The sequence below is a fragment of the Agelaius phoeniceus genome, chromosome 8 (assembly GCF_051311805.1).
Source record: "Agelaius phoeniceus isolate bAgePho1 chromosome 8, bAgePho1.hap1, whole genome shotgun sequence".
Taxonomy (NCBI): Eukaryota; Metazoa; Chordata; class Aves; order Passeriformes; family Icteridae; genus Agelaius; species Agelaius phoeniceus.
The window spans coordinates 19303073-19313299 of NC_135272.1; positions in this window are offsets into that span (position 1 = coordinate 19303073).

Here is a 10227-nt window from a genome sequence, read left to right on the forward strand (position 1 = left end):
TCTTAAGCTGACATGGTCTGGCTGATATCCATAGTTTCCACTCCCAATCACCCACAGTAAGCCAAAAAGAGGGTCTACTCCTTATAGAAAACTAATTTCTCATCCAGCCCTCCCTTTTTTCTTTTCTTTTGGGTCAGTTTTGATTGGATCAGATCCTGAATTGAAATTGCTATATCACCTTGTGTTTAGTTAGGCTGGTGCAGCCAAGGCAGAGGTGGTGACTATCAGGATGAAGACAGAGCCATCTCTTCTGCTCTTGCATCAGTTGAAAGTGTCTGTAACCAATTACTCCTGCTAGCTGAGTTTTTTTTAACCATAGAAGCACACTCAGCAGAGACTTTTACTGCACCTAGAACAGTGATTTTTAATTGCCTACTTATTAATAACTTCATCTAAATGGTCATTGTTCAACATGTCAGCAAAAATTTCCTGTGGAAAGGAAGTGGAAAGCAGTTGGCTGGTCTCTGGAAGTCTTTGGTATTTATAAAGCCTGACCTGGATTTTCCAAGTAAGTTGACTGAAAAATATTTTCCATTTCCCAGAGGAGTTTCAGTGTATTTGACAACCACATTTAGGACTTCCCTTAGAGTATCCTTGATTGAAAAGCATATGCAAGTAAATCTGTATCCCCAGAAAGAGTTTAAGATTGCCTTAGCATTCTTTTAAGTGCAAAGACCAGTACTGAAGGTTAATGAGACCATCAGATCACACAGGATACAGAATTTAGCCCCTACAAAGGAAGATATTATGATGGATTATATCTCTCCTACAATTGCCCTGCAGTGCTTTGCAGCCATATCCTTTTCCAGCTTTTTGCAAATGGCAATTTAGGATCAGCCATCCATAAATCACCAATATCATCAAAAGCCCATGAAAACATAGATTTGCTCATCATGGAAAGTTCTAAGAAGCTTTGCTGTAAGGCAAGGTAAAATATTCTGGTTTTAATAAATAAGCATTGAGTAAAAGAGAAATTTTCACTTCTTGTTCAGTATTAGTTACAGAAAACACCTCTTCTGCTCCTTTCCTGTTTGAAAATTCTCACTTGTGCATCTGCTCTGGATTGAAGTTGTGTGACCATTTCAGTCACATGCCATGAACTCCAGTGCTTCCCTGTGTTTTTGGTGTAACACCTCTTCAGTGGCTTCCACCTCATTAACTCTATTAACCAAGAGCCCAGCTGGGTGAAACAAGAGGACACCAGCACGAACCCAGGGCTTGTGAACCATCCATCATGGGGGTTCAGTGTCCACTGCCCCTGGGGAAAACTGCAGTCTGGAACCAGGACCTCTTGCTAAGGAACCCAGGGAGCACATACAGTGCTGTAGGTGAATGGGTGCTCTGAGTTGGTCTCAGCAGTTCTGCTGTACAAGTGATACATATTGGTATGTCAGCATCTTCCCAGCATTGTTTTGAAACAGCAAGTTGGTTAAGAGCACATTTTGTTCCTTTTGTCTTGTATTATCACTCTCTTGCTCAACAAGAAAAAATGCCAAAACCCCCAAAACTTTATGTCAAAATAGTTGCTGTTTGTATTCCTACTCTCTTGTCATAAAGAAATTGCTTAGGAAATAACTTTCCATGATAGCCTAGAGTCAGCTGCTTTACACACATATATGTGTAACATATATATATATATGTGTAACATTCATGGCAACCAGCAGCAGTGCCTTTTTAGAGGAGCATAACTACAGTGTGATCTACCAGCCATCCTTGCAGCTGTTTCATCCCCTGACCTAAATCTGGGAGTTTGTCACCACCACAAACACTACTACTATTTGCTTCTAAGATTAAAGGGGGAAATAATGTCTCTATCTGCATGCAGTTGTAAAGCTGTGCCAGAGTAGGTTTTGCTCTGTTTATTACTTCTGCTGAGGAAGAAGAGTGCTCTTCCTCATATGGCATTGATTTTAGTGAAGGCTAGATAAAGCACAGATAGAAATAAAATGCTGGGAAAGAGACTATTCTGAAATTTGAACACATTTTCTTTAATCTCTTATTTCTGGGCTTTTTGTGGCTGTTGTGTATCTTGGTTTAACTGAAGGTCAGTCTTGCATTTATGTGAGAAAAATCAGTCTTGTTCTTTTCCTGGATGAAGTTGGGAAACCTCAGGAATCTCATGCAAGTAATTTTGTGAAATTTCCATCCCAGCTTCCCAGCAGTTTAGATGCAGTCTTAGTCATACTCTGAAGAATATTCTGCCACTTAAACAAGGAGTACTAAAAGATAAGCACCCTTCTTTGAAAAATGTCTGTTGTCTATGAGCCAGTAATTTATTTTGCTAAGGATTGAAAGGTAATTGCAAGCCCTCAAAAATGTCCATGTATACAACGGGGATCCATTTTTGCTAGACTGGTATTTGACTGACTTTACCTTTTAGCTTCCTTGAGCCAGAACTCCCAGATAATTCATGCTGCCTACACATTAAATCTCACTTTGTCTAAGCTGGGTGAGCCAAGAACTTGCCAGGAGGAGTGACTCAGCCATGGGGATAGCCTGGTTCCCATGAAAGTCTATCCCTCTAGGCTCTGTGGGTGCAGCTGGCTCCAGGAACTTGACCATAAACATAGGCTCAGCTACAGCACTATATGCACGAGCTTAATTTGCCTCGGTTTCATGTGGTTTAAATAACAAATTGTCGGATGCAGAAAACCCCAACCCAGCTCTGTAGGAGGATGTGTCTCTCTTCTATTTATGCTGAAAAAACGTGAATCCCATAATCCAGCATTCCTTCTATTTCGTAAGATGTCATGAACTGCCATTTCTGCAGCTGTCTCTGCAGGCAGAGGCTGGAGCTGCCTTTACGGGAACTGAGCCTCTGCTCATTTACACTGTAGGAGGGGCTTCCACAGACATGTCCTTGAATGTTTTTTGCACCTCCAATTGTGGTGCAAAGGTTCTCAGGAAGTAAAGTGGTTTCACAAAGACCAAGGTTAGCTGGAGCCAGACTGTGATTCTAATTCTGTAGTTTAACAATATTTTAATATTGTAATGCTTCTTTAAGTAGATGTGAATGTGAGAGGAAGGGGGAAAAGGGAAATGAGGGAACTGGAAAGCTGGATAGAAGGTGAGAAATGCACATAAAACAGGAAAGAAATGAACTTGAAAGCAGAACATGGAAAATAAAAATAGAAGCAGAAAGGGAAATTTAAAAAAAAGAAGAAGCAAAAAGGACAATTAAAAAAAATGTGATTCTATTTGTCATAAGTACTTGGCTCAGCTGCAACTGAGTCTGCAAGATGGAGACACTGATAGCCTGCAGTGCAGGAAATGGGCATTGCTCACTTCTTCACAGGCTCGCATGCTACAACAGATGAATGAAAGAAAAGCTTAGATAAATAGGGTAATTTAAACCTGCTAGGTGTCAAAAATTTTGTAATATGTCATGAGATCCTATGGAAACTTATGCACTTTTTGCTGAGGTTTTCTTGTTTTCCTCTGCTGAATTTTGTCCTTATTTCTCTTACCCATACTACACATCTAGGGAAGTAGTGGATCTTGGAAATAGCTTGCTTATGATTGATTTACTGGAAACTTGAATTTCATACACTCACAAGTGGGAGAAGAAGCTTTAGGTAGAAAATGTTAGATTTTGGTGGCTGGCTCTAAAACAAATTCCTGGACAGTGGGAGCCTTGGTTTGTGCTCCCAGACTCACTGTGCAGCCCATGAGTTGTGGAGCAGGGAACCATCCAAACCCTTGGTGGATGCTAAGTGTTATATGGGCAAGCTCAAACCTTGGTCCACCCTGCAGGAATGTCATTCCTTTCATTTGTGATCTTGTACTGTGGGGGACCAGCAGCCTTTTGAGCAGAACGCCACAGTAGTCAATTAACAGACAGAACAAGAGGTGGTAGGGTTTCCTTCTTTCACAATATGTGCATTAAAGCATCTCTCAGGAAGTAAAATACTCATGTGTTAACTTCTCCCTCTGCCAGAATGGATTTAACTGCCTTTCCCTCCAAACTGCAACAATCACTGCTGTCCATTTTGCTGTAGGACAGAGCCTCTCCTTTTCTCGTGCAGGATAACCAGGATGACTGCAGTGTTCATATGGGAGAAAGTGCCATTGGTTCTGTTTCAGGATCATTAAATAATCATTGGATAAAACACCCACTTTCTGTCTAAATATGGGCTTGGGCTTGACTCTTGACTGAATAGCAAAGCATTTGAATTGTGCTTATTTTACAGAGCACATATTAAATAATAAACAGGATACAGGAATCTGGCTTGCAGTCAGAGGACATAAATCTTGTCCTGGAGGTCACCATCCTATGAGACGGAAGCAAACAAATCTATCTAAAAGCAGAGTTTAAAAACTTTTTTTTGCTGACTGGCCAAGCTATGTTAAAAGGAAGTTAGTTCACCATCACATTGACCTTTTCCTCTGTGAAGGTGGCTATCACTGATTCTATTACATTAATTTCTCACTGCAAGTACTAAGGGTTAATATAGAAAGTATTTTAGTTTAGTGTATGGCATTTGTACTATCTAACCCACTCTAAATAGTCTATTTCATTTTTACTAATTAAAGCTGTCTTTATCTATGCAGGTTTTACAACTGATAAAAAAAAAAAGACAAGAAAATTTAAATATATCCTCAATTTCAGCGGAGCTGAGCACACTGCAACAATTGTAGACTTCAGTGGGAATACGAAGAGCCACTTCTGGAATCAAGACTTCATACAGGTATGTAAATATTCTCAACTTTACCTGGCAGCAGGCTCAGTCCTATTGAAAGAAATAAATTTCCAAACCAGTTAACTGTTTTCCTCCAGAAGTCCATCAAGTTTGAAAATATTTTTCCAGTTGTACTTAATAAGGTGAAAGAAATCACTACATTGAAATGTAGTGAGATGACTGCACAGATATTTTCCTTTCCCTTCAACAAAATGAGCAGCTTAGATGGATTTTTGGTAGTTGTTTTATGAAATAATTCCATTTTTGAACTGAAAAAGAGATAAAGAAAACAAACCAGAATTAAGAAGTATTTTCAAATGCTTTTGAGAGCAGAGACTTCTATATTATGCAATGGAAAGAGGAAAACAACCCCAGCAAAGGTAATATTAATAATGTTTCAGCTGAGAACTCAACAGCATGTAGCAAGATCACTGGTAAAACTGAGGAGCTGAAGTTCAAAGCCCAGAGCTATGATGTGGGGAATATGTGGGGATAAAAAGATGAAAGGTTTCAATAGATAGAAGGCCCAAGATTTGCCAGTCTTTACGAAATGTAATTAATTTTTAAGTCCTATTTTGAGTTCAAACAGTACAGCTTAGTTTACAGAATCTTTCTTTATAGTTTTACATCTGATAATTTGATTATGAAAATGAACTCTTCCCACATAGCAGAGAATGCTAGCAATCCTGTTCTGATAAGAGATATTTATACAACACCACCAAATCTCTTTAACATAAGGGGGCCATGTGCTTATCCTCATTTCTGATGACAAGTCCTCTGTAGCTATCTAAGATGTCAGCACTTGTTGATACTCCCTGTTCAGTCAGGGTCAGTGCTTCCCAGTGCTACTTCAGAGCAACAACTTTGACTTACTTGGATATTCTGTGAATTGAGACTCTGTCTTTGTGCTTGCAGCTTAGAATAGAGAGGTGCTGATAGAGAACCTAACTTTTAACTTATCTTTGATCAGGGAGAAAAGAAAAATCTAAGGAAACTTGAGAAAAGGAGCAGGGGAAGAAAGGACTAACTTTTGTAAAATGCAATATAATTGGTAAATTTTCGTGGCTGAAAGATATATTGAGTGAGCATAAAACGTTTGCTGTAAAGTATTTCTTAGCAAGCCATTTCAGCAAAGCAGAATTCAAAATCATAGTTACTTACTCTCCCTTCCTTTCTTTCCAAATGATATAATCTATTAACCATTTTAATTTATGTCTATAGCCCAAGTTCCGTCTTCAGTTTAAAAAATGTAAATTCCCAGGCATGGTTTCATCATTTAAAAGCAAATGTTTGCTATTATATTACAAAGAAGCCGTGACTGCTGTTTCTAAAATACAGTATACTGGAATTTGTCTTAGTCTGCACAGACATTTTCTGTAAGACCCATTCTGTTAAAAAGTGAATGCTTTATTCATAATTTTTAATGGAATGCTATACCAATATAAGAAAGAAGTAACAGAAGCCTGACTTTGTTCTGATGCTACAAACATTAATAGCTGAGAAAGCATATGATCTACTAGAGCACTTCTGGATTACAAGAGTTGGATAAACTTCAAGTCAGTTGGCGTTTTATAAACTAGAAAAGTGCAACGCATGTAAAATTCTGTTTATTGAGTGGTTTCCATATGAAAAAAAATCATTAAACCCTGTCACAAATTGTCTTTTTATATAGGAATGATTTATCTGGTAAATGAAAGTCTACAGTAGCTAGAAAAATATCTCTGGAAGGAGAGAAAGAAAAATAACATTAGATGTTTTCTGAACTAATATTTGTTCTTGTAATGTATGGTGTGACATAAAATGTCTAAAATTTAATCCTAAAAAAGTTTTATGTGAAGAAAAAGATTCAGTTATTATTTGAAAGTGTGATTTTCAAATAAGAGTTCCTTGTTCTAGCAGATTTCCTATCATTATGGGATCCCAAATACTCTGGATTTGGAAAGCATTGCACAGAAAGCCTCCTGGGCAGAGGAGAGAGAGTTGGGTGGGACAAAAATTCAAAGTCACACAGCTTGCACTAGGACGTTCTCCATATGCACACTCCACAAGGGCTTTTAGCTTTTAAGTGCACTTATCAGTAGGCTTCCTAAGCCTTGAACTTTGGTCTTCAAGGCAATAGAAAATCTGGGATTAAAAGAAAAAATCTGGTTCTGCCTAAGTTTACACAGGACTGTGTTCTCACTTGTTTTACCTGCCTTTACTGACCTTTCTGCAGTCAAATATTAGGGAAGCACTTTTCAGCTGACCTATTTTACTTGATTATTAGATATTGATATTACTTCCTATTCTCTCCAATCACCAACAGATTTGATGTCTGTGTTTGCAGTCACTTCTTTTGAATTAAAGATGTAGCTCTAATTCTAAAATTTTTTCATTGTTCCCATTCTAAAGAATTTGTGTTGATGATTTTTTCCCTATATGCACCTTTGTTCAGAGTAGCGTTTTATTTAACCTCTGGTTGATTACAGCATTGTCACTTCTAGATAACCTGTGCTGGAATATTTTAGAGAATTCTTCCATGCTATGTTTGGATAACCATTACTTGCTGGACAGGGATTTCAGGATCATAGGATGAGGTGAGAAGGGATCACAGGTGGGCTCTGGTCAAAACTGCTGCACAGTGCAGGGTGAGCCCTGAGCTCCAGCTGGCTCAGTCAGGGCTCTGGCCAGCCTAAGCATCTCTCATTTCTGGTCTTACCCTCTGCCATGCTCCATGGGCCTGACTCCATCTCCTCCCTCACCCTGTGCAGGCACTGGCCATTTGCTGGTAGCTCTGAGCCCATTCCCTCCCCAGGCTGAGCGAGTCCCCTTCCTCAGCCCCTCCTCACAGAGCTCCAGCCCCAGACCAGCTTCACCACTGGTGTTCTCCTTGGATGGAGGGGCCCAAAACTGGATGCCATGGTCCCAGCATGGGCTAGAAAATAGTGAATGTGTAACTAACATTTCAGTGACCAGAACGAAACACCCGAGCTCAGAAGAGGAACAGTCACCAGACAATCTAGGGGCATGAAAGGAGAAAAGGTTCAAAAATATCCTTTTTGAGAGGAACAGAGTTCAGACAGAACCAGAGTGCAGTATTTCCTGGAGAAAGTTTTGTAACTGACTGCATATAATGCCCATTTTATTTGTCTTGCAACTCCAGTCCCCACATACCTGAGTGCAGTGCCTCTGATCACTGCATTCATCCAAACACAATTCTCTTTCATGCAAGTGCACCAGAGACACACAGTTGGAGAGGATTTATCCCATTTCCTTGCTACATAGAACTTCTGAGTCATTGCCACTACTTGTTTGAGCAGTACTAAATGTAAGCATCTTAGTTGTATCTGTACACCCACACTGAAGTTTTTATATAAGATTCAAATGTGCCTGATTAACATAAGAAAACCCAGTGCATATTTGTGGAGCAGGTGCAAGCAATGTCTCATCTCTTCCTGAACAAAAGGTTAATATATTCTCACCAGTGACTTAATCCAACCTTATAGTTAAAAGATTTGTGATTGCAAATGGATAAAAATGAGAGTTAAAAAGCTTCCAGTAATGCCCTGTAAATATCAGTTAATATTCAAAGAGGACAGGGTGTTTAAAAAAAAAGAAAAAAGTTACACCACTAACTACCAACAACTAATTTGCACACACTGCATTAATTTAAAGAATTATTTATGCTGTAAAATTTAAGCTCAAATACATACAGCATGTGTAATGTAGGAGTGTGAAGTAACAAGGTCTGCAGCTTGTGTTTTGACTTGTAGATTTAAAATCAAGTGAATTGAAAGTAAATGTAAGCCCGGAGGATTTAAGTTTTATGGTGCAGAAGCCCATTGAAAAGGGAAGGTAGGAACCTGGTAGAATATGAATGATAGCAGTAATCCCAAATTCATTTTATGGTTTTTATCATCAGTTAAAATTTGTTCAAGTATATATGTAATGAAGAGTAATTATTATATGTAGAAATAGAAGAGGAATTACAATAAACATTTCCTGGTAAGAGGTTACCACGAAGTGACAGGATGTGAATTGGGCCTGGGTAACAGAATTCTGTATGTGTGTGTAGCAGGGGGTAACAATTATTTGGGGAATTTAATCCCATTGAGGAGTAAAATCTGTTGTGGATGACTCCCATCTAAAGCTTTTCCAATCCCAAGGAGAAAAAGGTTGCATGTAAATCCTTGTTAAATCAGCTCCAGCTCCCTCCAGAGCAGGAAGCCCAGCAGGGATGGCATTAGGGGACAGCCCTCACAATGACAAGGCAAGGAAGGGGCAGCTCTGCAGCCTCTCCCCTGCCCACTGCTAGCCCCGAGGTTGCGGCACAAGGAGCAAGGGCTGCCAGTTAGGAATGACAGCTGCTCTGTGGAACACACTTTCATCTTTAGCTTTCATATTCTCCAGATTCTGTACTGCATTAGTATATAGCTCTAAACTTCATATAAAGTGTCAGCAAGTTCTCTTCACAGTTCAGTTAGACAAAACAATCCTGCTCCAGCCTGACAGCCAAGGACAGCGTTGGAGCTTCAGGCCCAAAAAGAGCAAACCATGGTGAATTGAGGAAAGCAGTCTGGGAGGGTGGGACTTCATAACCTGGAGCTGTAATTGGACAATTAACCCCAATATGTAAATGGACCAAAACTTAGAAAAGTGTAAAAACTCGTGACCCAGAGTCCATCTTGGGTGGAGCCACGGCCAGGCTCTTGTACTGCCCGAGGTGTATCCTTTGCAGGCCTTTCTAAAAAACACCTACTTTATTCCTTTAGCTCTGTCTAGCCTCTGTTCTAGGTATCCTCTCAAAGTATCACTGGTAACCTGGGTTTGTTAATCTTTGTTAAATGTGCTGCCTGAGCATTTACATGTTTTTCTATGTCTGGAAAACCAAAATTGCACTTCAATTTTTCAATGGGTTTTTTTGTTCAACTGAATTTTGGTTTATTTAGTGATTTTTAAAAAATATTTTTTAAAACTTTCATTGGTAACAAAATCTGTACATTCAAAAACCAAGTTAAGTATATTAATATTTTGAATACTGAAAATGGGTAAAGATCCATTCAAAAGTGGTTTTAAGAGCTTGTTTTCTTAAGCACAGACAGCAACTTCTTTGGGATTTTCTTTCAAATTTTTTTTTTAAATACATTCAGAATTCTTCAAAAAAGGGAACACAGATAATCATTAGCAGCATGGCTGAGTAACTCAGAGAGGTGCTCTTCAAAGGATGTCGAGTCTGTGTCCCAAAACTACTTCAGCGAGTGACTATTGCCCCCTTCAGACTACTCCCAGTACTAGAGAAAAATAATTAGTTGGAAGTTAATAGCATTCCTTTGCACTATGGGAAAAACCCTAAGAAGAAAGATACTGTTAAGTAGAGAGTTGGTGAACTTTTTTGGATGTTAGCAAAGGTTTTTCCTGGTATTAGAAATGTACAATAATGCATTAAGCAACTATCTTAATTAGTACAGCAAACAATATCTCAAGTTGCATCTTCAGCAGTTAGATTCAATAGTCACAACTGAGGAAAAAAATCTTAGAACAATGGCTGCAGGATGGGCTGGGAAACTTG